This window comes from Stenella coeruleoalba, assembly GCF_951394435.1.
Source record: "Stenella coeruleoalba genome assembly, chromosome: 16".
Taxonomy (NCBI): domain Eukaryota; kingdom Metazoa; phylum Chordata; class Mammalia; order Artiodactyla; family Delphinidae; genus Stenella; species Stenella coeruleoalba.
Window position 1 is genome coordinate 17868134 of NC_137162.1, and position 17369 is coordinate 17885502.

Below are 17369 nucleotides of genomic sequence, written 5' to 3' on the forward strand. Positions count from 1 at the left end.
CCACTACTAGATGGATCGTCTTGAGAAGCGGGAAGCCAGGGCTTGAAGCTCTGTGGGCTGCAGAGTTGTCGGGCACCTCCAGGGGACACCAGGACTGAGAGGGTACATTGCCAACATTTATTGTGAGCTTGGCATGTGCCGCGCTCTGTTCTAAGAGTTTACATATCTTAACACAGCCAACGCTTACAGCAACACTACGGAGCACTTCTGTTTTAATGACGAGGAGATAGGGGAATTCTCTGGTGGTCCAGTGGTAAGGACTCTGCACTTTCACTGCTGTGGGCCCAGGTTCGATCCCTGGTTGGGAAACTAAGATTTCGCAAGCCGCGCCATGCAGACCAAAAATAAATAAACAAATAAAGATGAGTAGAAGGGTGGAGTGCTTAAGGGACCGGCCCAGGACCACACAGCTGATGGTGGTACAGAAATCAGGAGCGTCATATCCAAGCAAGATTGCTGGAGTTTTAATCCCTTTATGTGAAATGGAGTTGACGATTGCTGGCTCTGAAAGGTTTGTCACGATGAAAATAAATATGAGAGGACTTTGGAAAGCAGGTAGAACCATTCCAAAGTGGACCAGCATTTGCCTTTTGCTGGTTCTAGGTTTGGGCCATAATTCTCTGATCTTCTCTTGTTGAAAATTCTATTTTTGAGAATCTTAAGCCTGAGCGTCCCGTTCAGGGACACTTAGGAAAGCCCCCTTCCAGGACCAGGTCCTCAGAAGATGCCTGCAGTAGGGAAATAACCTTGGTCACAGGAGCCAAATTCTCTGCTCAGTAGCTGACACACAATCGATGCCATCAACCGTCTCAGGACAGACAGCCTCAAGGAAGTTAAAAGCAACGGCACTTGTACCCTTCTCTGAAGGCAACAGAACACACGTACATAAAAGCAAGGAGGCTTACATGTGAATATATGTAAACAGATATGTATTCTCACAGATATGTAGGAGCACGAACCTAGATGCATACATGTTATATATGCACACATGCACACAAATGATTTTGGGAGCGCTAGAAAAATCACTGAAGGAAGAATGGGAATAAGTGGCAGCTTGTCAGAAACAGAAAAAAATGAATCTAAGAAGAAAGTGGTAACGTGAAATAACAGAAAGGTCATGGGCTTTGGAGTCAGATGACCTTAGCCTCAAGTTCCTTCTCTGCCACGTATTAACGGTGTGACCTCAAGCGAGCTGGTTAACCTCTCTGAGTTCTACTCTTTCATCCCGTGAAATGGGTACAAGTATTCCTACCCTACAGGTTTTTGTGAAGAGAAAATGTGACAGGGAAGGCAACTGTCCGGGACCTGGTCACCTATCTGGTAGGTGCCAAAAAATATTGTATTTTTTGCCACTAAGATGAACGTACTGATAAGTGCTTGCCTCGTTCTGTATCCTGGTGCCCAATCCCTGGTGCTCTGATGCAGGAGGAGATCTAAAGAGAGCCTTTCATTTTCCAGAAGTGGATCTTATAGATGGCTCAGATCTTATAGATGGTCTAACCTTAGAGAGATTTTCTAACTGAATTTTTCTGACAGTGTTTTGCCTGCTGTGTACTGAATTCTACAAGTAACAGGCCCAAGGAAACCCAATAAAGTTGGCATGGTCTTGGTGCAATGAATCAAGAGCCATGAGACGCCTGGCTGGTTCCAGACCTCCGGCATGCCCACACTCCTGCTGTTCACGCTGTGATCCCTACTCCCAGGTAAGAAGTACTTTGCCCTGGAATCTCCACCTGGGAGGTGAGCTGTGTCTGTTCCCATCTCCTGTGCTCACCTGGCCTGCTTGGCCTCATCTCCCCCCATGGAGATCTTTGTCCTCCTGCTTCTGGGAGGATCCCTCTCCCGTGGTACAGGACTGTGCTCTTTGGTTAGGTCTGGACAGGTGATAAGAAGCTGGATGGATTCTCTAGCTCTGTCTCTGGTTGATATCTTTCCCACACCATTCCACTCAGAACATCTGTTCATATTGTTTGTCAAGTGCCCGTAAGGGTTTCGATGAAACATTCCTGGCCACGGGACAACCTGGGGACTTGGCCAGCCTTTCAGCTGGACTCTCCCCACGTTCTCTGTTTCTTTCCTCCTGCTCTTGTCTTCATAGCCGTCTCTGCATCTTCAGACTCGCATGTTCCCTTATCCCCTTCCACACCCCATGCTGTGGACGGCATCTTCTTCACCCAGGCCCACCCTCATCTGCAGTGCCCCCTCCAAAGCTACCCTTCCTTCCATCTGAACAGCCATGTTACTGCTCTTGGTTAGATGTTAGGAAGAAAGCAAGATGATCTAGCCTGTGTTTGGGGACCACCTAGCTGCCTTTAAATCAGCAATGACTGGCTCACTAGCTCTGTGCCTTATAAGATATTTAATCTTTTTGAGCCTTAAGTACAAATTTTTAAAATGCAGACAGTAACAACTATTTGTTGGCCTAATTACCACTTTCTCCATAAATAATGTCAAATCTCTTTTTCTTTCTTTCTTCTTCTTCTTTTTTTTTCCCTTGGACTACGCTTCCTGGAAGCCAAGTCTGAGTATGTAAGAGAAGAATAAAGCCGTTTTGTGTGTGAAGAGCTGCAGTACAAAGAACGCAGAACCTAATTCTGCCTCAGTTCTTGGCTGGGTGACTTCTGGCCAGTTACCCAAACTTTCTTATTCTTTATGATCTTATCTTTAAAATGGCAATAAAAATAATACCTCCCTCATCCCTAGGCTTGAGGGGAGGATTACACGAGAGGGAATGTATGACAGTGCTTTATGTGTTGTGAAAATTTGTGGAAATATCACGCGCAGCTACTGTTGTGATATTCTCTCTTCTGGCTAGAGAGATGTCCTTCAAAAGCTACTTCTCTCACCTGCTTTGCTTCCTTCTTATTTCCCTGCTATGAGATTGTGAATTTGTGGATAAAAGGGAGTGGAGAATGTCCATACAGCATTATTTGTAACAGCAAAAAAGTGGAAGCCATCCAAATGTCCATCAGTGGATGAATGGAAAAACAAATTGTTGTATATTCTTACACTGGAATATTATTCAGCAATAAAAAGCAATGAAGTGAACCTTGAAAACATTGTGGCAAGTGAAAGAAGCCAGTCACAAAAGTCAAATAGTGTATGATTCCATTGATGTGAAATGTTCAGAATAGGCAAGTCGTGGGAGACAAAGTAGATTGGTGGTTGCCAAGAGCTGGCAGAGGTGGGAATGGAGGGCAGGGGATGCGGAATGACTGCTAATGAGAAGGAGTTTCTTTGTGGGGTGATGAAATGTTCTGGAATTCATTCTGTACAGCTGTGTGAATACACTAGCAATCACTGAGTGGTGTACTTTCAATGGGAGAATTGTATGGTATGGGAATTAATCTTCATGAGGCTGTTACATATTTTTTTAAAAGGAGTGGCGATACAACTCTGCTTTTCCTCTTTTATCCCCTGGTCTGATACCCGTAGGGAGTTCCCTTGGGGAAAGTTTGGCTACACTTGGCCCCCCGACTTGAGTCCATTTCCCGCGCGCTGTTGCTGGTTTCTCCCTTGTCCCCTTTGGACGGGGCCAAATCCCCCGTGACAGAGCCCCCTTCACTGTCCTGCCTCCATGCACTGAGGACTCTAATAAAACGGCTGCCTCCTGTGCTGTAACATTGTTTCGTGAGGGTGGGGAACTCACCTTGGTGCTCGCCCAGTGAGAGACGCCAAATAAATATTGTTGAATGGCTGATGGGGAGGTTGGGGTATGGGGAGGGGGAATGACTGCTAACAGGCGGGGGTGATGAAATGCCCTAAAATGGATTCTGCCGATGCTTAGTGTTATTCACCTAACAAAGGGGTTCTTCTTAAGTTCCTTTAGATATTGACCTCTAATATATCAATACCTCTTAAGGGTTTGATTACACCTCCTCAGGGCCCGTAACAACCTCACGGGAAGTGGCAGAGTTCTCTCATTTAATCCTTGCAGCAACGAGGGAGGGGCTAAGAGGCATGTTCAGGGCTGGAGAGATGGAGGGCCATTATTCACTCCCAGGCCTGCTAAGCTTCCAGAACCCACCCTCTTTATGATACCTCTGTGGCCTAATAGAGCACTGATAGCATTGGAAGGGGAGGGTGATTGGGAAGGCTGAAGAGTAAAGAAAAGCTCGAAGTCACCGCTAATCAAGGACCCCTAGGAAATGCACGAGAAGCATCTCCAACATGTGAGGGCGAGTCACTGGGGTCTCCACCACCTCTTCAGGGTCACAGTCAATGAGTTGCACAGCTGGTGTCAAATATGCTCACCCCCTGCTGACCCAAGCCTGCTTCAAGGGTCCTCTTGGTGATGTGGAAGCATCTGTGCAGGGAGCTGGGTGCCACGTGATCGCTCAGGGTCCTCAGCTGCAGCCCCTGGGCCAGGTGCTTCCACTGACAACGAGGTTCCTGAGCTTGGGGCTTCACTTCCCAGTCAGAAAGTCCCGCCAGGCAAAGCCAAGAAGACACCAGCGGCAGCATCATTAAATTATAAAAAGCCCTGAAACTCAGACTCAGCCCTGGGTCTGTTTGCCTTTGCGGGTCGGGAGGAAGCGTGTGATTGGCTGGCTGAGCTCGGCCTAGAAGGCCTTATCTCTGACTGGTTATTATTTGATTAAAGAGGGCTTCCTCCTCCTGTGGTGTTTCGAAACTGTGCTGGGAGAGTTGCTGCTGCCCGGGGACTTTTTCTGAGGTTACTACCGAGCACCCAAAGTCCTTCAGTCTTTGGCCGTACAAACAAGCACCCTGAAGAGATTTTCATTCAGCCCCACACTCAGGCTGGGGCTGTTTTCTCCAGAGTCTCCATCAGCTTTGCTAATCAACTGGTTGGAAATAAGTCCTCAAACAGCACAAAGTCAAGGATACAGGTATTAAAAAAATTTTTTTTTTCTGGGGCTGTTGGTCTAATTTCTTAGGATGTCAAGACATTAGAAATGGGGGTGGGGAAAGGGCTGGGGCAGTAAAATGGAAAGCAGGAAAGGCAGAGAAAGTGGAGGAAGGAAGTGGAAGGAAAGAGAACTCAGAATCTTGGAATTCTACAGAACGGCAGAGCCAAGGAATGAGCTGTCTGCAGCTGGACAGAGCTGTAAGCGCGATCGTGAGGTATCGTTCGGGTCTGCGTGTTTTGCCCCCATGAAATCCTTCCCCAGGTCTAGCTGCCCCCTTGGCCTCCTTGTCATCCTTCCCGCTGGCTCAGAACCCCGAAGTCCTGAGAGGGTCTGCACACTTTATGAGAAATCCAGTTACTTCAGCTTGAAACGTTGTCACATCTGATCCTCAAAGTCCTACTTGGTGGTACCAATCCTCGTGACGTTGGCATCAGAGAAGGAAGAGTGGGACCAAGCTCCTTGTTTAGGAGAATTTGTCTCCCACGTTGTCTGGGATCTGCACCTGATGTGACTTGTCCATTCTCATCCTCATTATAGTCCCACCTCGGTGGTGTTTCTTGAGCTTGAGGTGGGCAGACAGAGCTTGACGTCAAAGGACGTCCTTGCTACGGATGGAAGCTGGGCTCCTTGCAGTGCCAGCAGGGACTTAGTCACTTGGAATGAAGGTGAAAGGGAGATGACAGTATGGATTCCGTCCTCTCTAATTGTTAGGTTTAGCTGGAGGTGGTTGAGGAGGGGAGGATATGATACAAAAATAAGAAAAACGATTTTATTTTGGCATTAACTGGAAAAGAATACTTTTATGCTGAATGGCTATGCTTAAAACTGATTTTTCCCTATGTATTTTAGGTTAAGAGATAGCCATGCCAACTGCGTTTCCTTTCTCTAGTCTTGGTGGCTGTCTTAATCTCCAAATGTTTCCATCTGTGTTGTCTTAACTCTTGAGTGTTTGTATACGGATTGTCCCTGCTTTGTTAGCTGCGGCAGGATGCTGTCAAGGCTTGGTCTCAAAACTGCTCCACAGGATGGAAGATCGTTCTTCTTGCTGACTGCTTCGTGGTTCCCAGGGAGTTTTCTCTACTGAGGCCCTATTGTGTTTCTTGAGACTCTTCAGAGTAATTGGTCTGAGAAGTTCATCAAAGTGAATCCTGCTTCCCCCTCATAATTTCAAGAGAAATATCAAGAGGTAGAGGAGAAGCCCAGGACACAGGGTTATGCTTCCTGGACCCTGATCTAGCACCAGGCTTGGTAAGACCGGGCACCTGCCCGGGGACACAGCTCTGAGCTGTCCTCTGTTCTAGAGCCATCCCTCTCCTGTTCCTCCTCTCTCCCAGATGTCTTGGGCATCTGGTTCTAGAACATCACAGCCCCCAAAACCTAAGCCAAAGCCCGCAGGTTAAGGGGATCTCCCCAGTCTGCTAATCTTGGTTAGAAGAGTAGTGCAGCATGGGGGAAGGGTCATTCAGATCCATTGCTGGAGTTTGCTTTTTCACCTTGTTATTTAAATTGTCTAAGCCCCAAGTTCCTCATCTGTAAAATAGGTATAATACTTCTCTCATGGGGTTACTTTGCGAATAGAGATTCTGCTTTCATTAATAGCGGTGTGTGCCTACTGTGTGCGAGGCGTTGGGCTATAGTGGAGAATGAGGCAGAGAAAGCTCCCTGCTCTCCTGGAGGTTACAGGTAAACGGGGTGGGAGGTGATAGGCAGTAAAAATATCACACAAATAAATAGGTCATCCCCATCTGTGATGAGAAAAAGAACAAAGGACCTGATCTGGATGGGGGTGGAAAGCTAGTCAAGAAAGCCCTCTTTGAAGAACTGAATGATTCCTAAGACTGAGTTGCTGCTCGCTGGTGTTTTATGATTCCTTGACCCACAGCAGGATAGAGCCAGATCAAATGGGAGCCTCCTGACTCCCTGTCCAGTGCTCTTCTACCCAGCGGCCTCCACTGCTGGAGAGAGGCTGGGCCCAAGCTCAGGGAGGGTAGGAGGAAGAATTGGCCGATTCTGTCTCCTAGAATCCCTTTTCTCCAGCACCTCCTTCCTACTCCCCAGCTGGAGCCCAGTATCCTCACTCCCCTGGGATCTTTTCTATCAGATGAAAATCCCTAACCCCTTCCCAGGGATGCTGGGGTGGGAGGGGCCAGATAAGAGGCTCTCTGTGTCTTTCTCCCCCAGGTTCCTACACGTCGATCCTGGATGACTAACCCACCTGGGGCGGTCATCTCTGGTGGTGAAATTCCATGCACAAGCAGGCTGGGAGGAGAGCAGGGAGCTGAGGATTTGGGGGTGGGCCCATCATCTTCTCTGGCTGCCATGAGTGTGCCCAAGGCTGCCCCCTTCCTCACCCCCTCAGCCTCCGAGGAGCACCGTGTTCCTTTCGCACTGTACACGGTGTCTATTGTGAGCCTTCTGGCAGGGGCTTCAGTGACGGCTCTTGTAAGGAGCTGGTTAGCATTTTTTCCAGACAAAGCCAGTTCTGGGAGGTGCTGGGGAGGCTAAACCTGCAGAGAGTGATGAAAGGAAATGGTCAGTCTCAGGCTCCTGAAAGAACAGCGTCAGCATCTTCAATTCTCTCCCACCTTCCCCGTGGGGAACCCTGTCCCCGTGACCCTCAGAGGCATATCAATTCTCCCTTCGTCTCCTCTTCCTTAGCTGGGGCCTCACTCTTTTGCCTTCAGCTGTCTGCTAGCCAGCCCCCACCTGTTGCTTGCTCGCCACAGTAAGGCTTAGTAGGACCTCCCAGGGTCATCAGTGTTTTAGCCAGTGATGGCTGAAGGGAGCAGTCATGGTGGGAAGACAGGCAGTAGGATTGATACCTCAAGGCACGTAACTGTCTTCAGCTGAATTCAGGATTTAAAATCCTCTGTTTGGTGGGAGAGTCACAGAGGATTGGATGGTGAGAAAGGAACAGAGATGCCATGCCATAAATAATACGCTACACAAGACCATTTCCAACAAGACTTTTTTTTTTGCGGTACGCGGGCCTCTCACTGTTGTGGCCTCTCCCGTTGCGGAGCACAGGCTCCGGACGCGCAGGCTCAGCGGCCATGGCTCACGGGCCCAGCCGCTCCGCGGCATGTGGGATCTTCCCCGACTGGGGCACGAACCCGTGTCCCCTGCATCGGCAGGCAGACTCTCAACCGCTGCGCCACCAGGGAAGCCCTCCAACACGACTTTGAATAGCGAGTAGTACCCCAAAGCAAATTCTCCCCAATAGGTCGTAAGAGGAAAATGGCAGGATATTTGCAATAGGAAACTCACTCTCACCGTTCAGTTCCCAGAACCCACAGCCTTGCTCATCCCACCAAGGTGGAGCTCAGTTCTCCACCTGCCGAGCTGCATTTCAGATATTTAGTGGGGCTCCGGCTGTCACACTGAGCTGGCTAATGGAAACGCTCTATCATCACCCCTGGGCTCCTGAGTCCTCTCCCCACCCCATCCTCCCCTTGCCTCAGCGCACCTGCTTGGTAAGCTTTGGATTTTGGCCTCCACCCAGTGCCCGGTGGGGATGGCAGGATGTCTAGCTGAGGTTTGCTCTGTCTATTGTGCTTCCACATCCTGCCAAAAATCAGATTGGCTCAAGAAAAAAAAAAAAGACACCCAAAATGAGTCTTGAAAGAAAGCAACATCCAGTTCCCCGTGGGCTGGACTTTCTCTGCAGGGAAGGGGTACTTGTTGTGGAACTGAAGCCTGGTGTCTCCTGGTAACTGTGTCGGTGATGTTTTCTTTGAGTCAATTCCAGAAAGTGATTATGAGGAACGAGGGCCTGGGGAAAGTGAAAACCTCGGGACTGAGAACTCTCCTCAGACTTGGCAATGGGGAAGCGGGAAGATCAGGCAGCAGGCAGGCAGGAGGCTGGCTGCCCCACACCCTCGGCCCTGCTTCTGTTCAGACAGCTGCTCAGACGCAGGCAGCAGAGCTGAGCCTTCGCTCAGCGGTCCCCTGGCACCTTCCTGGGGCAGCAACAGTCCGAGCTCCCATCAAGCTCCCCTTGGGGCGCATTTTAATTATCTTGTGGGCTGATGCTCAGGGTGAGCCTGCCAGGTAGGATGGAGGTGGAGCCCCCTTCCACTACACTAGGCAGAAACTGCATGCGTGATTAGATAATAGAAAATGTGCCTTCTAACCCTCAGATCATGTGGGTCCTGGAAGCAGCACCGTGTGTCCCTTGTGCTTTGCCGTTGCTCCTTCAAAGGCCCGCTTGCTATACCACCACATCTAATTAGCTCTGTGACTCAGGGCAACGAGGTACAGACACTACTCTCAAGGAACTTAAAGCACAGTGGAAGAGACAGGTGATTAAACAAGCAACGTCCTGTAGCATTACAGCGTGGAGGGTGCCTCCACAGAGCGGTAGTTTATTCTCAGGGCAACTCCTGTGCCCCCATTTCTACCCCTCCCCCGTCCCTATCCTTGGCCTGGGATATCTTCTCCATTCAAGCTGGGTCTCAAGTCTAATTCTTCTCCACACAACTCCAGTGGCTACTCACAGTACCCAGATTCCACACCGCAGAGAGGTGCCGGTCTATGAGGTTTTTCCAGTCTCTGGTGACACATGAACTAAGGACAAAGTAGCACGTCTTTAAGATGGCTGTGGGTGTTCAACTTGAGAAACTTCCCCTTGCTCTGAGAGTCTGTCCATCCTGCTTGTTGGGTTGTTAAAATATTCTTTCTTTATTAAATGATGTTGTTTGTAGATTGTCAACTTCTGTTCCGTTTAATTTTAATATTATGACTGGGCAGCATAAAAAAGTGAAGGCTCAAGGTCTGGGAATCATTGCCCTTCAAACTGCTCATCCCTGAAATTAGCACCCATGTCCAGACCCAAGCAGGAGCCCCTGGGGTGTCTTTCTTAGTATCTGATTTTCCAGTCTGCAGTAGAGTGGCAGAGCTGATATATTCAAATTCCACTCACTTCCCCAAGACACTTAGCTGCCTGTGGCAGCCAAATCGTTAAACAGACACTACTGTTTTCTTGGCATCCCAGGCTCCTGTATGTTTAATGCCTTGAATATCCGATTTCTGGGCCAAACTCATGAAAATCTAAAGGGGAATTATCTGTCTCAGGAAGCAGTTGCAATGGAAATAAAAGCCATTAGTACTCAGTGTAACCAGGATGTTTAATTTTTCATTGAAATTTCAAGATAAAAGTCCATCTTCAGAGTTGTGTTAACTGAGATCTCCAGCTTCCACTGAGAGGCAGCTTAGAGACTGCTGGAGAAGATGCCAGTGCCCTGGCTCAGGGTAGCCTTTTGGGGGCCCTCTGTCTACCTTCTTAGGTTAAGGGACCTCGGGGTCAAAGCATCTCCTCTGGTTAAGTGAAGTCCATATTGCATCTGGTCACCCTGTCATTCTAGGTGTGATCTAGGGCATTGGAAGTCCCCCATGAAGCTTGATGGATAGAAGAAAATGTCCCCCAGGCAAACCAAATCCCGATGACACAAGTGGTAAAGTCCAAATTCTTGGGCTGAAGTTGAGTGTTTGCGTTAAAAGTTGTTTAAAATGAGTAAATCATACTGGGCTTCGCTATTTAGCTGTAAGGAGGGTTTTGTTTTACCCATTTTGCAATGTTGGCTTTGCTCTGTGAAGGCGGTTGCAAAGGAGACCCTCACGTTTGCACTGAGTACTTCTTGGGGTCAAGGATATAACTTACGTGTGCTGTTAGTGGACACCTCTTCTCCTTCTGCCCATCTCTCCCCTGGGACCCAACACATCTCTTGGCACATAAGAGGCCAAAAAATTGTTGGTGGCGACAATGACAATGCAAAGGACTCATATGTTTTAGAGAGAATCAGTTTCTGGCAATATCTACTTGACCTCATATGACCACCCAATCATTAATATTTTTATCTTGCCTATTTAATTATTAAAAGAAAATTCTTTCTTGGACTTGATCCTTGTGTTTGGTTTGCAACCCTAAGGAAAGGAGGGAGTGGGAGCGTGACGCTGGTGGCAGCAGAGGCCTCTAGGTGAGCACTCTGTGTTCTGAGTCTTGGTCTCCTAGTTCCAGAACCTCCCTTGGCTGCTTATTCAGGGGATGATCCAGACTGAAGAGCGACAGTCTTGGTCCTTTAGAACCTGTGGAATTGTGTTTGGTTTGCCTGAGCCATTATGCCAACATGGTCTGTCCTTCCCACTGAACCCATCCCTCTTATGGCAGGCAGCCTTCTGGCTGGCTAGCCTTGAGGTCTGGCAAGAACCGTTGTAGAAGGCTCCAGGGGATGTCATCAACCAGTTGTTGATGTGTGAACCTGGGCAAGTCTCCTTATCTCTCTGGGTCATGGCTTCCTTGTGAAACATGCTGGATTAGGTCAGAATTTCTCGACCTCAGCACATTGTGGGTCATAATTCTTTGTTGTGGTGCTGTCCTGTGCATCGTACAATGATTAACAGCATCCTGGCCTCTACCCACTGGATACCAGTGGCACTCCTCCCCTTTTGTGACAACAAAGCATTTCTCCAGACATTTCCAAATGTCCCCCGGGGAGCAAAATCACCCCCAGTTGAGAGCTGTTGGATCCGATGATATCTGTGTTTGAGAAACCACATTAGGAGCTGTTCGTTTATCCTATTTTATTGCGCTCCCACTATGCGTGGTGCAGTGTATTAGGTTTTACAGCCTAAATACTTTTTACAGATATTCTATTGAGAAAGTCCCATCTACTTCATGAAAAGCTGAATTAGAGCAGGACGGTGTCTACACAGGCATTGAGGCAAAGCGTGGAAAGAAGAGCTAGAATTCCTGTTTGGCTTCTCGCTGGCGTCATCTGTAAAACAGCAACGTTATACATTGTTGTGAGGACCTAATGCTCAGTGTATATAAAAGCGCATAGATCATAGTAGACACTCAGTAATTAAACTCATTCCCCTTTTCTCTCCCCCAACCCTGAGAGAATCAGATCTGCACAAACCAGTTACTTGGCCAGCCTTGCTCTGCTGTGTCTGGGAATCTAACCTTATCCCACCATGTGCCCACAACCTCCTCCCTGTCATGCCAACACTGATATGTCATCTCAAAAACAAATCTTCAACTGTTTGTTTCGAGGAGAGCCCCAGATCTCTTGTACCACCAGATTGTTGAATTGGTCCATCCTTAAAGGGACTGCCTCTCCCTAGCAAAGAAAAAGATTCTCCAATAAGCAGAGATTTGTAGATGCCACCGTTTCATGTTGGCTTGAGCACAAAAATGACAATAAGGAATTGAGGCTGAGGGAACCCCACTTTGTGGGCTGTCAGCACTGCTCCTCCTGGGGCATGGATTGGGCTGTGGGTTTTATCATCTCTCCTGGGTTCTAAGTGTCTCAAGGGCAAAGACCATGCATTGAACATCCATGGCAGGTCCTACACTATCTCCTCCAGGCAAAACATCTTGGTATTTTGTAGCCTGACCCAGTGAAAACTATAATGGTATAGTAATAAAAAGATAGGGCAGGGACTTCCCTGGTGGCACAGTGGTTAAGAATCCGCCTGCCAGGGCTTCCCTGGTGGCGCAGTGGTTGAGCGTCCGCCTGCCTATGCAGGGGACACGGGTTCGTGCCCTGGTCTGGGAAGATCCCACATGTCGCAGAGCGGCTGGGCCCGTGAGCCATGGCCGCTGAGCCTGCGCGTCCGGAGCCTGTGCTCCGCAACGGGAGAGGCCACAACAGTGAGAGGCCCGCGTATCACAAAAAAAAAAAAAAAAGAATACTCCTGCCAATGCAGGGAACCCGGGTTCGAGCCCTGGTCCACGGAGATCCCACATGCCGTGGAGCAACTAAGCCTGCGAGCCACAACTACTGAAGCCTGCGTGCCACAACTACTGAAGCCTGTGTGCCTAGAGCCTGTGGTCTGCAATAAGAGAAGCCACCACAATGAGAAGCCTGCACACTGCAACGAAGAGTAGCCCCTGCTGACCGCAACTAGAGAAATCCTGCATGCAGCAATGAAGACCCAACACAGCCAAAAATAAATAAATATAAAAAAAAAAATGTTAGGGCAAGGGAGTTTGTTTGTTTTTTGCGGTATGCAGGCCTCTCACTGTTGTGGCCTCTCCCGTTGCGGAGCACAGGCTCCAGACGCGCAGGCTCAGCGGCCATGGCTCACGGGCCCAGCCACTCCGTGGCATGTGGGATCTTCTCGGACTGGGGAACAAACCCGTGTCCCCTGCATAGGCAGGCAGACTCTCAACCACTGCGCCACCAGGGAAGCCCCGGGCAAGGGAGTTTGAATCTGCATTTTCCTCTCTGGTCAGACTCTGACCAGGGGCTACAGGGCTCATGAAGGCAGTGTAGTTCTCAGAAAAAAAAAAAAAGAGAGAAAAAGGTTCAGGCTCAAATCCCAGCTTTGCCACTTACTCTCTGATTGACCTTGGGAAATTTATGTCACCTCCCTGAACTTCAGCTGTCATATCTGTGAGTCTGCAATCACAAGGGTTCCTCCTCATGAGGAATTAAATATTAGAACACATGGAAAGCACATGGCACAATTCTGGTAAATACTAAATGTTCCATAGAAATCAATTTTTATTAATAATATAAATGATCTGAAATAGTGGCTATTAAAAACAATAAGTATAGTAGATGTTAAACAGACAACAAAAAGATGGACTTCTGGGTGGATGAAAAGGTATGAAATTGACTCATTGTGTTACTGATAGGAAAATAGGCTCAGAAAAAGGAAGCGAGTGGCAAGGGGTACCCAGGACATCATTGCTGGTTAAGGCAGAGCTGGGTCAGATGTTGCATCTCTAGATGCTGGTTCTACCATGCTGGGGCTGCCTTCCTGTGTTAGAGGGGAAAAAAATAACACTTGTTAAAGGTGGCAAGGCAGGCTTTCCTTGGGACCACTGTGATAAATATAGGGACCACTGCAATGGGATTTTACAGTGGGGGTGAGAGATTGGGCTCAACTCCAAGTACAGCCTGGGCAAGTGAGGATTTACAGCTAAGGGGCAGGTTGGGGGTCAGTGGGTGGAAAATTACCAAGAAGAAACATCATGGGTGAGGGGGATTCTCGGTAAACTGACCCAACAGGATTCTTTGCTGTAGTCTCGGGTGTCAGATATCACCTGGGGGATGGCAGAGGATAAGGAACCCAATCAGATATCAAAGATGGGGGCGCTGGTGAAACTGACTTAGCAGCGTTCTTAGAAAAACTGGATTTTACAAGAAAGCACACACACGGGCCTCGGAAAAGCTTCAGGAGCCTGACTAAGGTTTGAATGTTTGTCACTATTTAAAGCCCATGTTTAGAAAATTGCATACAGATTGAGGAAAATGCACCTCTTGGTTTAAGAGCCACGTGCTGTTTCTAGAGGGACACTTTCTTCAGGGTAAGAGAGAAATGAGTATTTTGTCTACAGTGTTTCTAATGCCCTAGGGCTGCCTGAGAGAAAAACAGGGCAGAGAGGAGGCCTTGCCCCCAAGCCTCCGGCATAGCCAAGCACTATAGAAACCACCTTTGTCCCTACCTCCCATCTTCCCAAAGTTCAGCCCTTACCCTGCAGCCCAGGCTCAAGGGACTGGGGAGTTGGTCTTTCGCGTTAATGCTGATATTCAGTCTTGAGAGCCACTCTGATTAAACCCCTGGGCACCAATATGTTCACCTTCTCAATGAGGCTGCGGGAGATTTCTCTGGGCTGGCTCTGACCTGTGATTCATATCTTGTCTTTCACCTTTTGCCAACGAACTCATACCTTTGCTTGAGAAGAAAAGACTGAAGTTTTCAGGCTCAGTGGTTGAGAGAGGAAGAGTTTTAATCGTCACAGTGCCTCGGGATACTTTATCCTTCAATCTTGCCTATCTTGGGCCTGCTTGGGATGGAGGGTATGTGTGGTCTATTAGGGTGTTGGCAGGTGAAATCACGGATAATTGCAATGTGAATGGAAACTTGGTTCAGACAGAATACCGTATTTGCGTCAAACTGTCCTGTGGTCTCAGTGATGGTTATAAGTTAGTTGAGAAGTTGAAGAAGTAGAGTCTTAACTCTTACCAGAACTCCATCGCCTATTTTGCCTTTTTAAGCTTGGTTTATCCACCTGCTGTCTTTCTTATTTGAAGGGCACGCATTTTAATGCTTTTCTTTTACTTCCCTCCTCCTCTTTTGTTTAACCCCCTTCTAGCAAAGCACAGATAGAATGATGATTTAAAGGCGGGATCTGCAAATCATGGTCCCTGGGCCAAATCCTGCCCACGGCTTGTAAATAGAATTGTGCTGGCACACTGCCACGCCCCTTGGTGTATGTATAGTCGTGGTTGCTTTCTGCAACGGAGGTGAGGAGTTGCAACGGAGACCATATGGCTCAGAAAGCCTTAAATATTTACTCTCTGGCCCTTTATGGAAAAAAGCGCGCTGACTCCTGATTTAGAGTGTAACGCGGGAGTTAAACATACCTCGGTTCAAATCAGGTCTTAGTTACTTGCTTGCTTTGACATTGGAAAAGCCACATAAACTCTCTGAAACCTAATCTGTACCGTGGGATAAGAAATACGTACCTTGGAGGGTTGCTGTGAGAATTCAGTGAGAGAGTGTTTGCGGCCCTGTGCCTGGTACAGAGGAAAAGCTCAATAAATGTAGCTATTACGATGATCATTGATTCCTTTAACCACCAAATGTATTTCTAGTGCTTTCTCTCTGCTAAGCCTGGGGGGCTGCAGCAGTGATCAAGACATAGACGATCCCCGCTCTCATGGAGCTCACAGTCTAATGGGGAAGACTGACGATATGAAGAAAATAAATCGAGAGATTACTTTCAGACAGTGATAAGTGCTATAGATAAAATAGGACAGTATGAAGGAAAGTGCCAGAGCAGGGGACAGAAAGTTGCTAACTGAGCTCAGACTGAAACATGAGAATGAGTCAGCCATGCAAATATCTAGAGAAGGAATGTTCCTGGCAGAGAGGACAATAAATACAGAAGCCCCGAGCCAGGGGTGAGCTTGGGATGGTCCAAGAACAAAGAGATGGCCTTGGGGACTGGGGCAAAGTGGAGGTTTTGGGGTAGGGGAGACGGTAGAAGACAAGGCAACAGAGGTCAGCACAGGTAAGAGCATGTCATCACTCACAGGTCCCGAGAAGATGCTTTCAGAGGCAGGGATGCAATCTAAGGTCATAATGGGGCAGAAATGTAACTGGGTCCTTGGCCTCATTCTATGACCTTTGTTGTAAATATATTATTCTTCCTCTTTGGTCTCTGGCATTCATCACTGTCAGAAATAGGAGATGAATAGGGGCTCTAGTGAGCCCTAGTCAAAGTGCCAAGCCTATCACGTGGCCCCAGCAGGACACATCCACCTCACTTGGGCCTTCTCCTTACAGTACCCCTGACTCACCAAAAAAAAAAGTCTTCTGGCCAATGCCATTACCTCTTTGAAATCATTCCTTATCAGGAGACTTTAATGCTTCTCCAGGTGGAGCACTTAAGGTAAAAATCAGTTAATGTAATCTTAAAACCCCCTAATAAATTTCCCGCAACTTAAGACAACCAGATAATCATTTTGTCCCTAGGGTCACTCAAAATTCACAGCTCAATTCCCATAATTAGCATTTCTTTTGTATCTCAGTCATTGAACAGGGGGTGAAGAGCCCCAGTGATAATATTTTACCTGTTTGAGGTTTAAAAGAAAGCTTTGATACAATCAAATAAACTGCCTCCAGAGTTGCCAATAATTATAGCCATACAGTACGTTCCAGTTCCAAGCAGTGTGCATACTTGGCTCGCTTAAAGGTAAAAGTGTACATTTAGTTTATCAACTTTGATCCATTTGGGGTGACTCCCCCTCCCCCTCGTGTTCTCCTCTTCATTCTCCTCTTTCATCACCTTTATCCTCACCAGAACCCCTTATTTATCAACCCCCTTGGCTAACAGTAGTTAATACTTCCTTTACAATGCGCAAGTATGTGTTTCTGTCTCATTTTGTTTCAGACATCCTTAAAAGAACAAGATCCAAAGGTGGCTCTCTTCCAAGCCATGCTTTCGAACACTGATTCTTAATCTGGGGTCCATGAATGATCATGGCGGGGGGCGGTTATGAGCCCCCTGAAATGGAATGCACACTTTTACATGTCCTTTTTTTTTTAATCAGGAGGAAGTCTAGAGTTTCATTACACTCTCAAAGTGTTCCCTGATTCTAAAAAGTTAGGAAATACTGCTTTAAAGACTTTACTGACTCAATCTATAACATGGTTATCAAAGGAAAATTCTAGAAATTTTCTATCTGAAAAAGGAACATTTGTTGAGTTGGAGCTGGGCAAGCCTGTGATTCTCAAAGACCACATTTATCACTTATGACCTGTGAAAGCAAGGGGGATTGATGGTTGTTGGGTCACATGCAGCCTTCCTTTTGGAGGACTACACATTCTCCTGGGGGTTCTTATCACGACTGCAAACATTATATAGTTCCCACTATGCACCAGGCACTGTCCTAGAGCCTTATATATTTTAACTCTTAATCCTCACATTAACCCTATAAAGTATGTACTATTATTAGACTTGTTTTGCAGATGAGGAAAATA

At 47.6% G+C, this 17369-nt stretch overlaps 1 protein-coding gene across 3 annotated transcripts in view; it reads left to right on the forward strand.

Annotated features, from left to right (window-relative positions):
• The first annotated feature begins 1613 nt into the window (after nucleotides 1-1613).
• GPAM (glycerol-3-phosphate acyltransferase, mitochondrial) overlaps nucleotides 1614-17369 on the forward strand; it is a 73322-nt gene continuing 57566 nt past the window's right edge. For 2 of the 3 annotated variants that reach the window (XM_079899890.1, XM_079899891.1), the window contains exon 1: nucleotides 4643-4850. The gene's annotated coding sequence lies outside the window, so the exon portion shown is untranslated. Of the gene's footprint in view, nucleotides 1704-4642; nucleotides 4851-17369 lie in introns of those variants that run through there. The other variant, XM_079899892.1, reaches the window with a different exon arrangement.